This window comes from Puma concolor, chromosome A1, assembly GCF_028749965.1.
Source record: "Puma concolor isolate L17-30 chromosome A1, mPumCon1.1.hap2, whole genome shotgun sequence".
Classification (NCBI taxonomy): Eukaryota; Metazoa; Chordata; class Mammalia; order Carnivora; family Felidae; genus Puma; species Puma concolor.
The window spans coordinates 55,833,671-55,854,527 of record NC_141667.1 but is presented as its reverse complement, the minus strand read 5'-3'; positions in this window follow the sequence as shown (position 1 = coordinate 55,854,527).

The following is a 20,857-nucleotide window of genomic DNA, read 5'->3' as shown; positions in this document are numbered from 1 at the left end:
CCGTTGCCAATTTATGAAGCAGCTCAGCTAAAAGAATTCCTAAACTGTAATATCATTCTATTATCTTCTATCATATAAACTTTAGCTGGGCAGATACGTTATTTTCTCATATGGGTATTTATGTAGTGCGAAAAGGTAACCTCTGAAATAGACTGTGTTTCACACTGTTTCTGATTAGGTACTAGTTACTCCCCAGACTGTGGTGAAATATTTTATTGGTTGTTACAGCCAGTGCAATAGATCCTAACTTATCTTTCATCTGACCTTAAATATAAATGAAAAACAATAAATTTATTTCAAGGTTGCGCTGAGAGTAAGCAAGGCCAATTGAAATAGAAGCTTTAAGCCTCCTCCAATTTATATTCCAAACTAAACTAAAGAAAGAAAAGAGTAAGAATTATCCTTTCTGCTGTTGAATTACTTTTAATATTGGAGGCCATAATTATATTTTAAAATTTATTTTGGGGGGAACAGCATTCTAGCATAAATAAAGGGCAATCTGTCATCAATAAATGCTATAAAGTAGCAAATCATAAGCATATGGAACAGCTTTTTCATAGGCACTAGTGAACATTTCACTTTTGAAATGAAGTGAATCATTTCTTTACTGAAAAGAATTCTGGCATCTTTCTTATGGAGGGTAATATTGAAAAGAAAGGTATATAACTTTTCCAGATACTCTTCTAAAGATCATGGATATCAGGGTAAAACTGTAAGATTTTATAGTTACAAACTTGAAATAATCCAACTTGGAATAAGGCATACTTTCAATGAAGGTCAAGTGAATGGCGGAGATACAGAGCTATAAAATCTGCTTGGAGAGCAGTTAGTCACAAACAAGCCAAAACCTTGGCCCATGGGAATTTAGAAAGATGTTTATAAAAAATACCACCATGCCTGTTTTTTAGACATGCATGGATAGGAAAGTTTCCTTGTTTTTGCTCCCAGTGAAATTTGAATCTGAAAAATCCACAACTCAAGTGTTCCATTTCATTACTGTGTATTGATTGTTCACGTGTATCCTTCCAAGAAAGTGGAGAAACATGGTTGTTACAAATCCTCTTATTGCAGACTGATACTCTAGTTTAAAAGGCAAGAGTGGCAAAACACATTTAAAATGACTGTTAAAAATCATCTTGAATTTTAATTCCTATAATCAGGAAGGTAAATTTAAGGTACCCAAGCAAGAAAGTAGAACCATTTTGCCATCTGCCAGCTCTGGTTCTTGTCTAGCAGACTCTCCCTAAAATACACACAACCAGTTGAATGGTGACTAGCAAGGGATAAAGTGAAGGGGCGGGGGAGTATGTTTAGAATTTATCTGAGGGTAAAATGAACGTAACACAGGTCCACTTATGCAGAAATGAAAATGCAGTAATGGGCGTAGCTGCCAACATTTTTAAAACATTGTAATTTATTTCCATGTCTTCCTTATCTAATTAGCCTTTTTTCCCCTAGGAAATGTGAGCTTTTCAAGTCTTCCCTCTGATACCAGACAAAAGAAGTCAGAACTTACGACACTTCATGCATCTTCCTTCTAAGCCTGCTTTCCTTGGAAATGGAACACTGGAATATTGACTACCTAACCAATTTCCAGGGACTCTGCTTCTCCCCTTCTCTAATTGGAAGTCTGTTAGCTCCTGTTCAGTAATGTAACTTGTATAATTCAGCTCTGGAAAATTTGGCTTATCTAACTCTCCGTAGCTTTCCAAACTTAAATTTACCACTTTGTTAAGTATATGTAGCAATATAAAGTGTTTCTTCATTAAAAATAAGGTTTTTAGGGGCGCCTGGGTGGCTCAGTCGGTTGAGCGTCTGACTTCGGCTCAGGTCACGATCTCACGGTCCGTGAGTTCGAGCCCCGCGTCGGGCTCTGTGCTGACAGCTCAGAGCCTGGAGCCTGCTTCCGATTCTGTGTCTCCCTCTCTCTCTGACCCTCCCCCGTTCATGCTCTGTCTCTGTCTCAAAAATAAATAAACGTTAAAAAAATTTTAAAAATAATGTTTTAATATTTTTATGTTTCTTTACATCAAGAAGTTTTACACATTTCCAAATAACGTGAAATAAGAAATGTTATACTTTTAAAACTGTTTGATAAAAAAAAAAAAAACCCACAATTTATTTGCCTCATCTTCATTGTTCCTTCTACCATCCTTGTTCAGTTGCCTCAATTCATCCCTAGAATAAGTAATTGCATTATTACCTTTTCCAGTCTTTCTGTATCTGTTTTTTTCTAAACTTGTCTTTCATACCAATACTAGATTAACCTTCAAAAATAATGTTTAATGCCTTTGTGAATAATACATTACTTAGAAGAGAATATCAAGTTTTCCAGGACTTCAAGGGCTAGGAAAATCTGGATTCAAGTTGTCCTTTCCAAAATTTCTCCCATTCTCTCCCTCTAGGTAGTGTCAGTTATGATCCCCAAATTGCACCTTGCTTATATTCGGACCCTTGCCTGAGAAATGTTCAACTTGAAGGCGCAGCAGCAGAAAACATTCTTGAATAACTTTTATATCATCTCTGAACTCCAAATTTCTATAACACTATCACTTACTTAGCATTTACTATTCACTATAGTAAATCTGAATTTAGATATCTGAAAATATAAATATCCATGCAATTCATGCATATATATATATATGCACACACGAACACATATGAACACATGAAATTATTGGTCCAGCACTCTTTTTCCAGAAACTATGGCTCCTATCAGCATCGTCACCATAAGAATGAGCATTTTATATAAGCTGACCCTTTCCATTGACATAATTAGTCTAGAGCTCAATATCAATGGAAGAAGAGATAAATTCTGAGGCTTTTCCCTGTGAATTTTAAAACTTCCAAGAGAACTGAGTAAATCTCTTTCTAATAATTAAATCTTTAAACGAGAAACGTAAGACATCACAGGCATATTTCATAATTAAAATGTGTATTGTGCATTACTCAATATCCTTTATCCATTTCAACATCCTTCTGGAGTACCTTCTTAAACTACTGAAGCTAGGGAGCTCAAACTACCATTTGGGTAGGGTTCTAGATAGGGTTTGGACTTTGCTAATCAAGTGTATTTGGATGAGACATGGTTTGAAAACTGAATTTCTGGGGAAAGAGCCATGGTGTGAGACATAGGTTTTATCACTGTGGAGTACAGCAGGGGCAGAGGTTCTGCAATCATTAGCTCCACGGGTGCCTTCCACTTTGGTTGGAAATTTCCCAGTACAAATGGAGGCAGCAGCGCCCCTGGTGGCCTAGTTCTGCAATGCGCCTTTGAAAGTTCCTGGAAATTCAGCCAAGGTTCTATTTTTTCAGCTTGCCTAATAATCCATGCACTTTTAATAAATGTAATAAATATCTTTCCGTTGTTACTAGCTAGAGAGGTTTCATTTCCAACATTACCCCCTGGAAAAGCTGGTCTGTTAGTGAGAGAGAAGAGCAGAGATAAGAGGCCAAGAGGGATACCAATGGCATCTGGTTTCCTGAGTTGACGTATACTAACACCAGGCAGCACAAGTGCATTTTCTGTTAGGGTTAGCCATTCAACTTTTTCCTGGACTGTATCAGCCAATAAATTGCACTTGTTGCTTTAAAATTCGTTTTAATTTGGTCTCTATCACTTCAACCAGAAGAATCATAGAGAATACAATGTATTTCACTAATACCATTTCATTCTGTCAAAAAGGGGCTCTGTGTACCTGAATGTCTAGTGTGCATAGTTAACATATTTCATGACTAACACTTCTTGACTAAAGTTTTAATTGTTGATAGTATGATAAATGCCTAAGTCAAAATATTTTATTTGTTTCTTTTCTCAGTTATATATTTTTAAGGACATTATTGATTAACTGTGATTGGCCTGAATAAACATTTAATATGAGTAGAGCTTTTAAAATAGTTTTGAACTTTTGAAGAAAATCCTGGTCATTTTATGAACTTTGAGTCCATTTAGCCCTACCTAGGATAATGCTAATAATTATACTGATTATCCCACCAATGGAAACATCAACAATGAAAGTTAAACGTACTTTGCATAGGCCAGCAGAGTTTCCATTTCTTTCATGAAGAAAATTAGTCACCCAAAATTGATAATAAGAGACAAATAGATCCACAGAGAACTATAATACCTTAGAGGACTATTAAACATTTGAAGATAATTTAACTACTGATTCAACCACTAACCTTTTTAGCAACCTCCTCCTCCCATTTCCTTGGGGAAATGTATAAAAATTCCTCCAAGTGCAAGCACCTGATGGAAAGAAGTTATCTGAAAGAGGAAAACTGTATAATACATTCAGGAATCAGCTAAGATCTTGACCTCATTTAAATGAGCTTGGTCTTGCATGAGGCAGAGAAGAGTTTAATCAAAAAATAAATAAATAATCTGATAATGATCAAATGTCTTGACTTACAACCAAGGAATGAATCACTTCTATTGGAATGACAGGGAGAAGGTTTAGCCGCACTACTTAGATCAAACTACATTGCTTTAGTACGTAGTTTTACCTTGGTCATAGGATTTAACCTTTAAATGCACATAAGTGGAAAGCATTTTTCCAGTTTAAATCTAGCCATGGAAGAATCAAAGTGAATAAGAGACTGTTTATCTTCTCCAGCATGTGATGGTAGAATTTATAATTTCATATCACAATAGCTATCCCTTGGTTGGTAAATCTCTGCCTGGAATAAATCAAATTTGTCATGTCCATTTTGTGTTTTGTTTGTCTTGTGCTGTTACTAATGTGCCAGGTTTGAAATCTCAGTGACCCTGTATCTGAGCCATGAATTCCTGTGAAAGACAGAAATATTACTCATCTCTTCACATTCTATTTCCTACTTTTAGTTTGTTTTTTTTTTTCTTTTTTTTTTTTTTTTTTTTTTTTTTTACATTATAGAGACTTCATGATGTAACACCATCAAAAAGGTTTAGCAGTTTTGAATTAGGATCTATCTTCTGTGTGAACAGAGAAGAAAGAGGCTGTCTACTTAGGACAATTTGAGAAATTTTATAAAAGATTGCTTCCCCATAAGCTTTCATAATGTATCTCTCTCCCAGGCCTCATAAATTCTTACCAGCCATGATTTAACCTATGGTATTGTCTTCAAGCCTCTAGGAGTATTCTTTTGAAAAACAAATACTCCCAGCAGACAATTTTCAAAATAAGAAAAAACAAACAATATCCTAAACCATTAACACAATTATGTGAGCTAATTAACTGATGTTATCACATAGGTTTTCTTGCAAGGTTCTTAGAGAAGGATACAAGGATAATTAGATTTTAACAGGGAAAGAGATGTTTAAGACTACAGCAAGAGGCACTACTAGGTGCTTACTAAAAGTCAGGTTAAGCATGGGGACCTTGATGGCAAGGAGGAAGAAGGAATGAAAATGACTAAAAGAGAGAGAGAAGTCTCTTAGTCAAAAATTCTTCTACCAGTGCTACAGGTTTATTCTAAGTAGCCTCTGTGAAAATTTTTACCATTAACTACTCATTTATAGACTCCTGTTCTGATCATCCTTTGAGGCTTCTTTTACTGGAGTGTGCTAATGTTTCAGGGTGCATTTTAAATTCAAGCTTTAGTATTTTTTAAGTGCAAAATATTTAATAGGAGTCAAACTGGACAAAATAGCTTATTTAACTGGAGTTGATATATAGACAGATAGACAGAAAGAGATAGTCATATATGTCTATATATGTATATAATTTTATGCTGATATATGTAATTATAAAATTATTGATAGATAATAAAAGATGGATATATAAATGCTTACATCTATACTTATATTTATTAAATATAAATATTTACTATATACATACATATATACTTATATCTATTATATATGTATTATGTTATATATGGTATATGTGTCTATATGTGTATGTATGTATACATACACACATACACATAAACACACACACACACACACACACACACATATATATATATATATATATATATATATATATATATATAAAATTCAATAAGAGTTTTAAAGAAAATCTGTTAAGTGAAAATCATTATCTTAATCCAAAAATTGTAAATCTAGCATTGGGACTGGAGAATGAAAATGAGCCATAAATTTCTATTACTCAGATTTACAATGGCCTCTCTAAACATTTCTTCTTTATAGACAAATGAAGCTAAAACCATTGACTAAAAAGTATTCCAAATTTTAAAAAGTTTTACATTTAATAACAGAAAAAAATTAAGTTCATTTTTGAGAAATTAGAAGCATACCTAGAAATATCATATACATATATTTTTCCACAACTTTGTTATATTTCAAAAATTAACATTCACAATTGTTATTAGTGATTATATTAAGTCTCCACATAGATTCAGTTCAAACCACAAAATAATTCCAGTGAGTCATATCACACCAAAGAAGCATTGGTTGAGGCTTATTAATTGAAATATACACACACTGTCCCTTTCCCATAGGAATTGGCATCAGACCTTGTAGGAGAAAAAACAATGTATGAAATAATTTTACATAGTCAGTGGAGCTCTTGCTCAAGAGTGGTCTCATTCCCCCCTCCCAGAGTGTACATGGCCCCTCTACTTATTTTCTCAAGGGATCTGAAATCCATAAGTAGACCAAGGTATCAGGAGGCACAGCTGCAATGCCCTCAGTGACAGGAAATTTACTGCCATGTGGTCTAGCCCCACCTCTTCCCACACTCAGGGGACTGCTTTCTTACAGCTGAGTTGCCAGTGGCTACACAAGAGACTCCTCAGCTTGGTTTTCAGCTCTGAGGCCTCCCTCTAAGGAAGAGAAACAGAAGCTCTGCCTTGCTTTGTAAGAAACAGTAACGTTACCTCTCTTCTCTGTCGTTTAATTAACAATATTCTAGTGGTAAGGATTATACTTTAAAATGCATAGCAAAAGTGCTGCATTATTACATATTTCATTCCATTTTTACCAGTTTACTAAGTGTTATCATTTGTTCTTTTATTTGAGTCTTAAAAAAAGCCCTGTGCTATAAGCTGTATCAGTTAAGAAGCTTAAGTTTGCAAGTAACAGAAAATCCATCCCAAATTAGTTTAAATTTTTTTTTTTTCAACGTTTATTTATTTTTGGGACAGAGAGAGGCAGAGCATGAACGGGGGAGGGGCAGAGAGAGAGGGAGACACAGAATCAGAAACAGGCTCCAGGCTCTGAGGCATCAGCCCAGAGCCTGACGCGGGGCTCGAACTCACGGACCGCGAGATCGTGACCTGGCTGAAGTCGGACGCTTAACCGACTGCGCCACCCAGGCGCCCCCCAAATTAGTTTAAGAAAAGAAACAGTGTTGGTTCATCTAAGCGAAAAGGCCCAACGCTCTCCCACATGGCTTGATCCAAAGGTTCAGAGGCTGGTTGGTACCCAACCGGTACTTTCTTCCAGTTTCGTTCTCATACTCATCCTCCCATATCCAAGTTCTTTTTGACTACTCATCTTGCCCATCTTATTTCTGTAGCATGGTGCCGAAGTTATCCATTTATTCACTGTGGCCAGAGGCAGTTTAGTGTATTGCTTGATTCATATTTGGTAGTATGTGAATCAACATATTCTCTAAACCAGAGGGGCTTCTAGGGAGAGTCCTGGCACTCCCAAGTCTAAATTGTGATTCCAGAGAAACAATGAACGATGGCCAAAACACTCTTTCCTGCAAAGACTATAGTCATATATTTGATCCATTACTTGAAGCCAAGGCAACACATCCCCCCAAACTTCGAAATAAGCTTGGTTTTAGTAATAAAACAGATAATATTTATGGAGTGTTTATTTGACACCAGAAACTGAGCTGTATGCTCTATTTTCTTATCACTCACTTTTTAAAAAAGCTAATATAAAACAGTAATTGCTACTAGCATCAACTAATGGAAAGCAAACTAAGGCTAAGACAGTTAAGCAAATTGCTTAAGGTCAAATAGATAGGAGAGGCAAGTGGTAGAGAAGTGGAGCCAAGTTTGAACCCAAGTCATCAATAGAAGATTGTAGGTAAAACATAATTCATAATTCCATCAGCATAGAGTCTGTAAGAGCTTAGATAACACATAAGTTCCCTTAAAGTGGCTCTAAGGGAGTTAAAGTTCTCTTAGAGACTCTCCTTCTTGGTTGAAGATATCATCATCAACCTAAGAAATATATTACTCAAAAGGAGGTTTGGAGGCCTATGGAAATGTGGGGAAAAGAGACTGCTGAGCAAACACAGACATGGCCATCACAGTAATCGGGAGCCTCACTTATCCAGTCCCAAGGAAAGGGCATTCCCAATGTAACACAGAGGAGTTAGGGCACTCTTTCCTGACACTCTTAAACTTTCTATTTGTGGAATTCTCTCTGACCTGATTAAGCTGATGTCCTCCAAGAAACCTTCTAATATTGACCTAGGTTTTTTTGATCTACCTTTAAGAAGAAAATGAGGTGGCATAAAGGCTTTGAATATTCCAAATTCAAAATAATTATTTCCTTTTCTAAATGACAAAGGTACTGTCTGCATTTATACATCACTCTCAGAGGAGTCACTGTCTCATCTTCATTTTTTCTGAGCCTGAAAGGCAAATTCCTATACTGGGAAAATTGTCCATAAGGCCTCTTCTGAAGCCTGGAAAAACCCTCTGCATCACTATTTATCTTTCTGTGGGTCTGGAAAGTAAAGTTCAAGAAGACACCTAAACTTGACTAGTGTAAAATGTTAGTAAGCTATGAGACTAGGGTCAAGACTCCAGTTTCCAACCATAATGACTGAGATACAACTTTCTTTCTTTATAAATTTTCAATTCCTAAAAATATATACATATTTAATTAAATGTAATATTATGTTCACTAAAAGTCATGATGTTTAGTCTAAATAATCAGTCTGAAGAAGTATCCTTAGAAGTATCCCTGGTTGTTTCTTTAATGAATACATCTTATTTTTAGAGAACTTTTAGGTTTATAAAAAAATTGAGTAGGAAGTACAGAGAGTTTCCATACACCCCCTTCTCTGTCTCAACCTCCTGAACACTTTCACCTATTATTAACACCCTGCATTAGTGTGGAACATTTCTTACAATTAATGAACTAATAATGATATATTATTGTAAACTATAGCCCAAAGTCTACATTAGGGTTCATTCTTGGTGTCGTCCATTCTATGGGTTTTGCCAAAAACACAATGTCCTGCAGCCATAATTTCACCATCAAACAGTAATTTTACTGCACTAAAAATCTCCCTTGCTCTACCTGTTCATCATCTCTCTGCCCTCTCCCATCTGAACCTTGGTGACAACTGATCTTTTTACTCTCACCATACTGTCTTTTTTCAGAATATCACATAGTCATAATCATTTACCATGTGTAGCACTTTCAAACTGGCTCTCTTCAATTAATAACACACATTTAAGGCTGCTCTGTGTCTTTTTGTGGCTTTATCCAGAAACTGGCTAATTTCTTTGTATCATGGAATATCATTCCATTGTATGAATATACCACACAACGTACACTAGGCAACTTATTTATTCACCTATTGAAAGGCATCTTGGTTGCTCTTCATTTGGGGAAACTTTGCATAAAGCTGTTTTATAAACATTTATGTACAAGATTTTACATGGACATAAGTGTTCAACTTGTATGGGTAAATACCTACAGGCATGATTGCTTCATCATATGGTGAGACTATGTTTAGTATTGCAAGAAACTGCCAAACTGTCTTCCTAAGTGGCTGTACCATTTTGCATTCCCACCAGCAATGAATGAGAGTTCCTGCTGCTCCACATCTTTGCCAGCATTTGGTATTGTCAGTGTTTTGGATTTTAGCCATTCTAATAGGTGTGTAGTGCTATCTTATTGTTGAATTTACAATTCCCTCATGACATATGATGTTGATCATCCTTTCATATGCTTATTTTCCATTTCCATATTTCAAGAGGTATCTCTTGAGATCTTTTGCCCAATTCTTAGTTGGGTTGTTTGTTTTCCTATTGTTGAGTTTCAAGAACTCCTAGCATATTTCAGACACAAGTCCTGTATCAGATATGTGCTTTGCAAATATTTTCTCCCATCTGTGGCATGTCTTTTCATCCTCTTAACAGTGTCTTTCACGAAGCAGTTTTAAATGTTAATCAAGTCCATTTTATCGATTTTTTTCTTTCATGGATTATACATTTGGTGGTATATTTAACACTTCATTGTCAAACCAATGCCACCTAGATTTTCTCTATTTTATCCTCCAGAAGTTTTATAGTTTTGTATTTTACATTTACTTCTATTGCCCTTTTTGAGTTAATATTTAAGAAAGTTGTAAGGTCAGTGTGTGAATTCATTTTTTGCATCTTTTTCCAGTAACATTTGTTTAAAAGACCATCCATTCTCCATAGAACTGCTTTTTCTCCTTTTCTAAAAGCTCAGTGGATTCTACATGATTTTTTCCAAATCCATTTTTTCTTTTTTTGAGTTTTATTTAAATTCCAGCTAGTTAATATACAGTGTAATATTAGTTTCAGATGTAAAATTTATTGATTCCCCACTTACATACAACATCCAGTGTGCATCACAAGTGACCTCCCTAATACCTGTCACCCATTTAGGCCATCCCCCCCACCCATCACCCCTCCAGCAATGTTCAGTTTGTTCTCTACAGTTAAGAGTCTGTTTTCTGTTTGTGTCTCTTTTTTCCCCCTATGTTCATTTGTTTTGTTTCTTAAATTCCACACATAAGTGAAATCATGGTATTTATCTTTCTCTGACTTACTTGGCCTAGCATAATACTCTCTAGCTCCATCCACACCACTACAAACGGCAAGATTTCCTTCTTTTTATGGCTGAGTAATATTCCATTGTTTTATATATGCCACATCTTTTAAATCCATTCATCAATTCATCAGTCAATGGACATTTGGACTCTTTCCATAATTTGGCTACTGTTGATAAGGCTGCTATAAACACTAGGTTGCATTATTCATGATCATTTTTTAATAAGAAATGGGTTAGGTTTGTTTCATGACAACTGTGTGAATGAATATATGGTGCACTACACTACTATTACTGAGACTATCTACCTGAAGTTAATGCAATCCACTTGAAATCATTTACATTTTAAAATGAGCTACAATTGAACAATGACTTCATCATAACCACACTGGTCAATTCTTATTAAAATGAACAATATCTGTCATATTCCATTGCAGGAATAGTATGCTCTATTCACTCATTTCTTCACTGTTCCACATTTATGTGCAAAATAAACAGTATTCAAACAAGTCTTGACTGTGGATATTAGCCACAAAATAGTAATTCTCACTATGCATAGTTACTAAAGAACACTTAGAAGTTTGAACACATCCAAGGTATTGTCTTCGATAGTCAGGAAGTCACAAGGCTGTTTAGGTGGGATATGATAAAAGAGAGAGATAGCAAGCAATCAGTACAGGTTATTGGGGCTTTATTTATGTTTTTTCTTCTCCCTTTCTCTTCCTCTGGTTTTTGATTTCATTTGCATAATTAACTCATGATGAAGTGAATCGTGAATCCTGAAGATATTAGCATTGCAGCATCGATCAAGCTGTGCAAATCAGAACCCAGTAATTAAAATACATATAGATAGATATATGGAAATGTTATAAATTGCAGCTTCACAAACTCAACATTATTTTAGAACTAATGAATTAGCACCTGGAAAGACAGGTGACAGATGAGAGTGACGAGAAATGAGTTGTACTGTGCTGTTCAAGTTCATGCCTAACACAATTCCTTTTCTTTTGAAAAACACTCTGGCTTCTCTATGAAACTTTTACTGTAATATAATTGAACTTACAGACCCCTAATAATATTTTGCTTGTGTTATTAAGTTCCTTACAGTGATCCTTCTCACCATTAAGGTCTGGCCACATAATGTGAGTCCCAGTGCAAAATGAAAATGCAGGTTAGTGTTCAGAATTTCAAGTTCAAGTATTACTGAGAATTTCAAGATGGCAAGAGAGCAGTAAACCAAGCACGAGGCCCTTCTAAGTATGCAGCCCTGTCCAACTGTGCACATCACTCATTGATAAGGCCAGCCCTGTCCATCTTAAAACATTAGGTTATAGAATTCATACTTTAGGGGCGCCTGGGTGGCTCAGTTGGTTAAGCGTCTGACTTCAGCTCAGGTCATGACCTCACAGTTTGTGATTTCCAGCTCCGGGTCGGGCTCTGTGCTGACAGCTCAGAGCCTGGAGCCTGCTTCAGATTCTGTGTCTCCCTCTCTCTCTCCCCCACTTAGACTGTGTCTCTGTCTCTCTCTCGAGAATAAATAAACACTAAAAACATTTTTTTTAAAAAAGAATTCATACTCATTCTCACCCCACTCAGTATTTTTTTTTTAATTTTTTTTTCAACGTTTATTTATTTTTGAGACAGAGCATGAATGGGCAAGGGGCAGAGAGAGAGGGAGACACAGAATCGGAAACAGGCTCCAGGCTCTGAGCCATCAGCCCAGAGCCTGACGCGGGGCTCGAACTCACGGACCGCGAGATCGTGACCTGGCTGAAGTCGGACGCTTAACCGACTGCGCCACCCAGGCGCCCCGCCCCACTCAGTATTAATATGTCCTTTCTCTGAAGCCTCATGGCATTTTACTACATTATATCTCCTGTTTTCACACATTCCTGAACATTCATCTACCTCTATCTTCCCTAGCATTCCCTCAAACATGATTCCACCAAGAGTCACAATTGGGAATTTTCAAAATATCCAAGTTTTAAGTTAAAAATTGATGTGTTATAACCCCTTAAGCGGCCGGATTTTACCACTTGGATGATCATGATGTCACTGCTATCCTATTTACAAACAGGGCAATGCTTAAGTCAAATAACAGGTCTGATTTTTAAAGACAATGTGTTTTATCTTCCACTAACAGTTCTTTTAGAGGATGGAGCATTTCTCTTCCTTTTTTTCCCCGAAGAGATTTATATGGATTTTTCTTAGAAAGATGTGTACTTACACTAAAAGAGTTGTGTACAGAAGACTTACTCATTTCCTGACACTTTTTTTTTTTTCACTTACAAAATCATCATTTTCCATCTGGGGTTGTGGTGTGCAGCTACCAATACTTCCCACTGACAGCTCACCCCAAAATGGCATCATATTGCCATCATTAAAACATCTGGTATATATAGTTTTTACTTATGAAAAGCAGGCCTTAAAATTACTAATGAATAAAGATAAGAGAGGGCACTTAAATAACTGACACATGTGCTGATGGCACAGGAAGGAATACATAGATGTAATGGCACTTATTCAATAAGTATTCAGTGACTGCTTTCTAACTACAAAGGTACCTTGTAATTAAGTTGCAAAAAAATAAAAATAAAAAAGATACATGGCTCCTTCCCTCAGAGAGCTTGCATTCTAATGTTCAGAGAAAGTGCTTTAAGAGAGACTAATAAATTCTATGCAGTGAAATTCTGGGGGCAGAGAAAGCAAATTATGGCCATGTGCTTGTCTGGAAGTCTAGAGAAGGTTTCACTGTGCCAATAAATTTTACTGACGTGATTTTATTTATTTTATTTATGGGTATATGTGCAAATAAATTTTAAAGCTGACAAAGAGCCTGCCGGGCCAAATTGGGGGGTGGAAGGAGAAGGTTCCGAATTGAAGCTCCCCCTCTGGGGAAAACAGAACTTCCAATTTATCAATGTTAAATTATGTATCCTCATGTTCTTGGTCGATTAGCAGCCTGAGTCACCCACTTCTCTTTGACACAGGGTTTTATTTGGTTTCAGGGCACGACATTCTGCTGGTTTTTCTCTATCTCACTGATGCTTCACTGGAGCTTCCTCTTCTCTTTAACTCTTAATGTCAAGCACTCAAAATTTAATCCTTGTTTTTTTTCTCTTTTCCACAGTCGCCTTATGACCTTGTCAGCCTCATGGCATTCACCAGCATCTCAGTCTAAATGATTCCTAGCTTTCTATCTCTAGCACAGGCCTCTCTACCATATCCATGTCTATCATATGTCCAAATGCCTCTCTCCATTTTTCCAGTTGGCTATCTAATGAACAACATTACCTCAACAATGGCCCAAACTGAAATCTCAATTCCCTTGACCTGATGACCTGACCCTGCTCGAAATACACCCTTTCCATACCAGCTTTATCATTATAAAGACCTTAGAGCTGTATTTGAATTATTTTTTTTTCACACACCACATCTAATCTGTTAAGAAGCCCACTGGCTCTAATTGAAAATACTTCATGGAGCCAGATAAAAAAGAGAGCAAAAACAACAGACAGTTCACAGAAATAGAACAGCTAATGGCCCTTCAATGTATAAAAAAAGATGTTCAGTGTCACTCATAATAAGTTAAGTGAAAATTAAAACTTCATTGAGATACTATTTCTCATACATCAAGTTGGAAAACATTCAAAAACTTGACAGCACAGTCTGTTGTCAAGGCTATGGACAAACTGGAACGTTCATGTGGTTGACATTGGCAGTGCGAAATGGTACGGTCTATGTGAAGTAGCATTTTGCAGTATTAAACAGAATTACAGGTATGTTTCCCTTTTGGCTCAATAATTCTACTTCTAGAGGTGATACATGTCTACTCTGGGAATAATATATCTCATATATCTCACAAGCCAGTTATTATTCAGTTACAAAAGACTGAAAACAATCCAAATGCCCATCAATAAGAGATCAGTTGGATAAATGATGGCATATGTACATAATGAAATACTGTATAGTTACAAAACAGAATAAGGAAAATGTCATGCATGGATATTGTGCTAGTGTGTTTCTGTGTATGTGTAATTTAAGTAAAATTAGCAAAGTGCAGAACAGTGCATATACTATGCTATTTTTGTTTAAAGAAGAAAAATAAGATGCAAAAAGAAACACAAGAAGAATAAGGCAGAAGCTAATTTTTAAAAAATGGCTATCTATAGCCAAATTAGCAAACTGTGGCCCACAGGCCAAATACAGCCTGCTGCATGTTTTTTGTAAATTAAGTTTTACAGTGTGAAAATAAATAAAGGAAACCTCATTTAAATGCAGTCAGGAAGTCCTGAAGAGGGAGCTCTCATGCACATGCCTCTCATTATGTCCTACATAACCAGCAGGAAAAAGGAAGGAAAGAATTATACTGACAAGAGAGGGCATTTTTCACAAAGGGATTTCATCTCCTGCATTTAAGAAAAAGAAGGAAGATCCCTCTCTGTCTCTGTAACAATGTGCTAACCACTGTCTGCAGCCAATGAGAAGCAGCCACAACTTTAAACTCTAATTCTTCCCCAGTAAACTTCTGTTCAAAACAGCCCTCCCAAATTTCCTTCTGAAAACTAAAAGCTGACCTTCCCTTTGTCTCTGCAGACCTGCCTATGGTTCACCATAGCTTGCACATGCCAACTTGCAATTCCTCTGTTATTCCCCAATAAACTTGTTTTGCTAGCAAAAAAAAATAAATAAGAAAATAAAAATAAAAATTAAAAACCAAAAACTTAGCTATTTTATTTTTAAGGATGACATTACATGGTGATCAGAAGTGAGATTCAAAAACAGAGAAACTATCAACAAGTGTTTTTGACGTTGAGCTATCTTTGGGTTCTTCCAGAAGGTCCTGGAACATCTCAAAATATGTGTTCTCTCTCCTTGTAAAAGAGTGATATTAAACTAATTAGGCTTAGTTAAAATGTTAAATTACATGGGACACATTGTGAAATAAGAATACTCAGGCTCCCTTACGTTACATCTGTATAGGTATGTAAATGTTCCAGAACTTGAGTCACATTCCTAGAAATCTGGTATGACCTGATAGAATGTTTTCAGTCATCATTTTAAAATTTACATCACAAAAATAAGCAAATCCTTGTGACAATTCCATGATAAGGAGCTCTCATCAGATATTTAATAATAGGTACTTAAGTGTTTTGTTATTTATAGACAGTTATTGTTTCATACTGATGCTTTTACAAATGTGTTTTATCTACCAAGAAATTCACGGAAAGGACTCTGGAAAGTACTCTGGAATACAGGTAACTTTAAGGTGATACACTGAATTTGATTTAAGGAAATTGTTTCTCTTAAGTTATCTATGATTTATAGCAATTTGGTAAAATTTTTGTGAACAAAGATGAAATGTTTTCTTTTTCCTACCTGATCCCTACAGAATTTGGAAAATCTTGAGAACTTTTTTAAATGGCAGTATAGTTCATTATTTGCAGAAGTTCAATAAAAATCCACTCTTCTTTCTGATAGGCCACTGCCTCCTCTACAGCTAAGATCTCATTAGGATCTTTTCACTGTGCCTACCACCCTCAATGAATGTACTAATAGCATCATTAACACTCAATTAGGAAAATTCGTAGAAACCCTTCAACTACTCTGGCCAAAAGCACTGCCATTAGTTCTTCTAAATCTCACGTCTATCCTTTTTGGTTGGAATATAAACTGGTGCATCCAACATGGACAGCAGCATTGAGGTTCCTCAAAAAGTTAAAAATAGAACTGCCATATGACCCAGTAATTGCACTTCTGGGTATTTATTTAAAGATAAAAACACAACTTTGAAAAGATACACTCACTTCCATGTTCACTGCAACTTATTTATAATATCTAAGATATGGAAATGACCTAAGTATCCAAGGACAAATGAATGAATAAAGAAGATGTAAGATAGATAGATAGATAGATAGATAGATAGATATACTGGAATATTACTCGCCATAGCAAATAATGGAATCTTGCCATTTGTGACAAGAGGGATGGACCTAGAGGGTATTATGCTAAGTGAAATAAGACATACAGATGAAGAAAATACTATATGATTTCATTTATGCATGGAACCTAAAAAATAAAACAAGCTAAACAAATCAGAGAAAAGACTCATAGATCCAGGAAAGGAACTGTTGGTTACCAGAAGGGGGAGGAGAGGAAGTAAAATAGGTGAAGGAGATTAAGAGGTACAAACTTCCAGCTATAAAATAAATAAGTCATGGGTATTTAATGAACAGCACAGGGAATATAGTCAATAATATTACAATAACTATGTACAGTGAAGATGATAACTACACTTACTGTGGGGATCATTTTGCAACGTATAAAGATAACAAATCACTATGATGTCTACCAAAAACTATTACATGTCATTATATTCCAATAAAAAAAATACTCTCGTTCTGAGATAATCACAGGATGCCCAATGCACCTGGATTCTGCTTTTGACCCATACTTGACAAAGGAAGTAAATTTTAATATTGTAAGGGCTTAATTGCTTCTGTTGAAAAATACCATGCTTTGGTAGAGCAATTTCTTTGCAGCACATTCCCAGGAAACAAAGACCTTAAGCATCAATCACACCTTACAACCCCAGAGATTATGTCTACTAAAAAAACAGAAACAAAGCCTCCAAAAGCCTCTCTTCAATGCTGTTGGAAAAGCCCTATCAGGTACTGTTAACAACCTCTGTGCTACCAAACTCCAAGTAATAGATTCTTGGGTTCACATATCACATATGAAGAAAGTACCAAAGGCAGACTGAACCTGCACACCAACTGGTAACCTGAATGTGAAGATTTCCAGGAATTAAAGCAGATGACAGCTAAAAGAGACAACTTTCCCAAAATGACCAGGTCAGAACTGCATACCTTTTTCTCACTGCTGCTTACCTTGTTTTTGCCCACTTTCTCTTGGAGACACAATGCTCTGATCCACATTTCTCAGTCTATTGCAAAAGACGAAAATCTGACTGTTGGGTCTGTCACTGGAAACGTCACTCTGTTCACATGGTCAGAGGACAACGTCCTTGGTCTTAGCTGTAACTCATTTCTCTTTATTCCCAAATGCCACTGCCAATTATACCCACAAGCCTATGGATGTTACTTACCAGGTTAGGTTATTAGGACCAGGTGTTTCCATACCTTGTTTCAACCTTTCCCCGGTTGTAACCATATTTGCTTAGCTGAATGCCTCCATTTACCAATGGTGAAATTGTTGCCCCACCACATACTTTTTCTTATCTAACTGTTATCTGTCTTCCTGAATCTAAGGGAAGTACAAATGGGTTTACACTTCTTTGCAAGGTTTTAAAAAAAAAGTCCTCTTTAGGGGGAACCTGGGTGGCTCAGTTGGTTAAGCTTCCGACTTCGGCTCAGATCTTGATCTCGCTGTCTGTGAGTTCAAGCCCCACATCCTGTTCTGTGCTGACAGCTCAGAGCCTGGGGCCTGCTTCGGATTCTGTGTCTCCCTCTTTCTCTGCCCCTCATGCTGGTGCTCTGTCTCTCTCTCTCTCTTTCTCAAAAATAAACAAATATTAAAGAAGAAAAAAAAAACTTAAAAAGTCCCCTTTAGGAAGCAATGGCCTCCCCAAAACTGCTATTCCACCCCATGGCTTGAGTCAGGAAGCCGTGAAGCGGGAGCTTTCATACACGTACCACTTCTTGCAGTCTGCATAACCAGCAGGAAGAAAAAAAGCAACAACTATTGTGACAAGGGAGAGCTTTTTTTCTACAGGAGTTTCATCTTCTGTTTTTTAAAATGTTTGTTTATTTTTGAGAGATAGAGACACAGTGTGAGTGGGGGAGGGGTAGAGAGAGAGGGAGACACAGACTCTGAAGCAGGCTCCAGGCTCTGAGCTGTCAGCACACAGCCCGATGCAGGGCTCAAATTCATAAACTGTAAGATCACCACCTGAGCTGAAGGCAGATGCTTAACCGACTGAGCCACCCAGGTGCCCCACATCTCTTGCTTTTAAGAAAAAGAAGATCCCTTCTTACCTCTGCAACTAAATACTAACCACTGTTTTCAGCCAATGAGAAACCACCACCACCTTGAACTTTTTCTTTTCCAATGATACTGGTTCTGGACAGCCCTCCGCAATTTCCTCCTGAAAGCTAGGTCTCTCCTTCCCTTTGTCTCTTTGGACTTGCCTACGGTTCACTAACCACAGCTTCCGTGTGCCAACTTGTAACTCCTCCACTATTCCTGAATAAACTCATTTTGCTAGTAAAATAAGTGGCTGTTTCATTTTTAAGGTTGACAGCTGTAATACAACATCCCCATTTATTTGCGTAAGGCCTACAACACCTAACATATTTATTCTCTGGCCCTTCGCAAATTTTGTCAAACCCTGTTCTATAGGAGAGGAAGATTACAAAGTGGAGCAGATAGGGACGGAAGCAAGACTTATCCAAGTATATTAATACACTCTTGACTTTTGAACCATGAAAATGTTTTGTCCATTCAAAAATAAAATAAAAAATAAAAACAAACCTTACAATTCAAAACAACAGACACAAAATCATCTAACCGTACATCAAATTGATAGAATAACAGAATAAAGAGATATCTCAAGTGACTTTGGACTGCATGGCATTCTAGCATCTCTAAGATTTGGATACTATGGCATTACATGCTTCCTAATATGTCATATTTCAACTTTATAGCTGTACTGACGAAATCTCGTCAATCATATTTATCCTGAATCTAATCAAAACATTAAACCTAACCTCCAATTTATAGGAAATACAGGCAAAATTAAACAATACTATGATTAACAATCGGGCAAGTCTAATGTGGGTAATTTTCTATAAGACAAATGTTCTAAGGCGCCTGGGTGGTTCAGTTGGTTAAGTGTCTGATTCTTGATTTTGGCTCAGGTCATGATCTTGCGGTTCATGAGATCCAGTGCCATGCTGGACTCTGAACTGACAGTGCAGAACCTGCTTGGGGTTCTCTCCCTTTCTCTCTGCCCCTCTCCCATTCGTGCTCATGTGTCCTCTCTCTCTCTGTCTCTCTCTCTCTCTCTCTCTCTCTCTCTCAAAAATAAATACATAAAAATTAAGAAAAGACAAATGTTCTGATTTTTTAAAGGAAATGTAATGAGAAACAATATAAAAGAGATTTAACACTCAAATACAATGCCTAAACCCAGATTAAGTCCTGACTTGGAATCACATACATGCCTACATATATATACATGTTGTAAGGGATATTTTAGAATAATTCACAAAATTTGACAATATCCATCTAAACTGGATAGTAAGTGTTATCACAGAATTCTTAATTTTCTGATGCTGAAGTATGGCAAGATGAAGAGATATGATGTCTGCTACTTTCAAATGCTTCCCTAAGATAAATATGATAAAATATTAAACACTGCAAGATCTAGGTGCTGGGTAAGAAGTGTTTTCTGTGGCAGTCTAACTTTTTTTTACACCTGAATTTATCATAATATAGAAGAAAAAGGTAATTGTGTGTGTGTGTGTGTGTGTGTGTGTGTATGTGTGTGTGTGTGTGTGTGTGTGTGTGTGTGTGTGTGTGTGTGTGTTGGCCTGTCTTTCTCTAGAATCTGACCCCTTTCACTACCTTCACTGTCAGCCTGTTGGATCCCTGGTCATAGTCATCATCATCTCTCACCAGAATTACTGAGGTTGTCTCTTTTTTAGTTTCCCTGTTGCTCTCCTTGATGCCAACAGAGTTTAAAATGTAAGAAAAATATTGGGGCGCCCGGGTGGCTCAGTTGGTTAAGCATCTGACTCTGGATCTCTGCCCAGGTCATGATCTCACAGTTGGTGAGTTGGAGCCCTGCGTGGAGCTCTGTGTGGACAGTACACAACCTGCTTGAGATTCTGTCTCCTCTGTCTGCCCCTCCCCCACTTGCTTTCTATCTCTCTCTCAAAATAAAAAAATAAAATAAAATGGAAGAAAACTCATGTCACCCCTTAACTTAACACTCAATAATGGCTCATTCATTTCACTCTGACTCAAAGTCCAAGTTCTCACAGTGGCCTACAAGGCCCTAATGTTCTCCCTGCCCCAGCCCCATGCCCTCACTTCTCTAAATCACTTTCATGCCTCTAGTGCCTGGGTTCACTTTATTCTAGGAGTGGCCCCCTTGCTCTTTCTCAAACATTT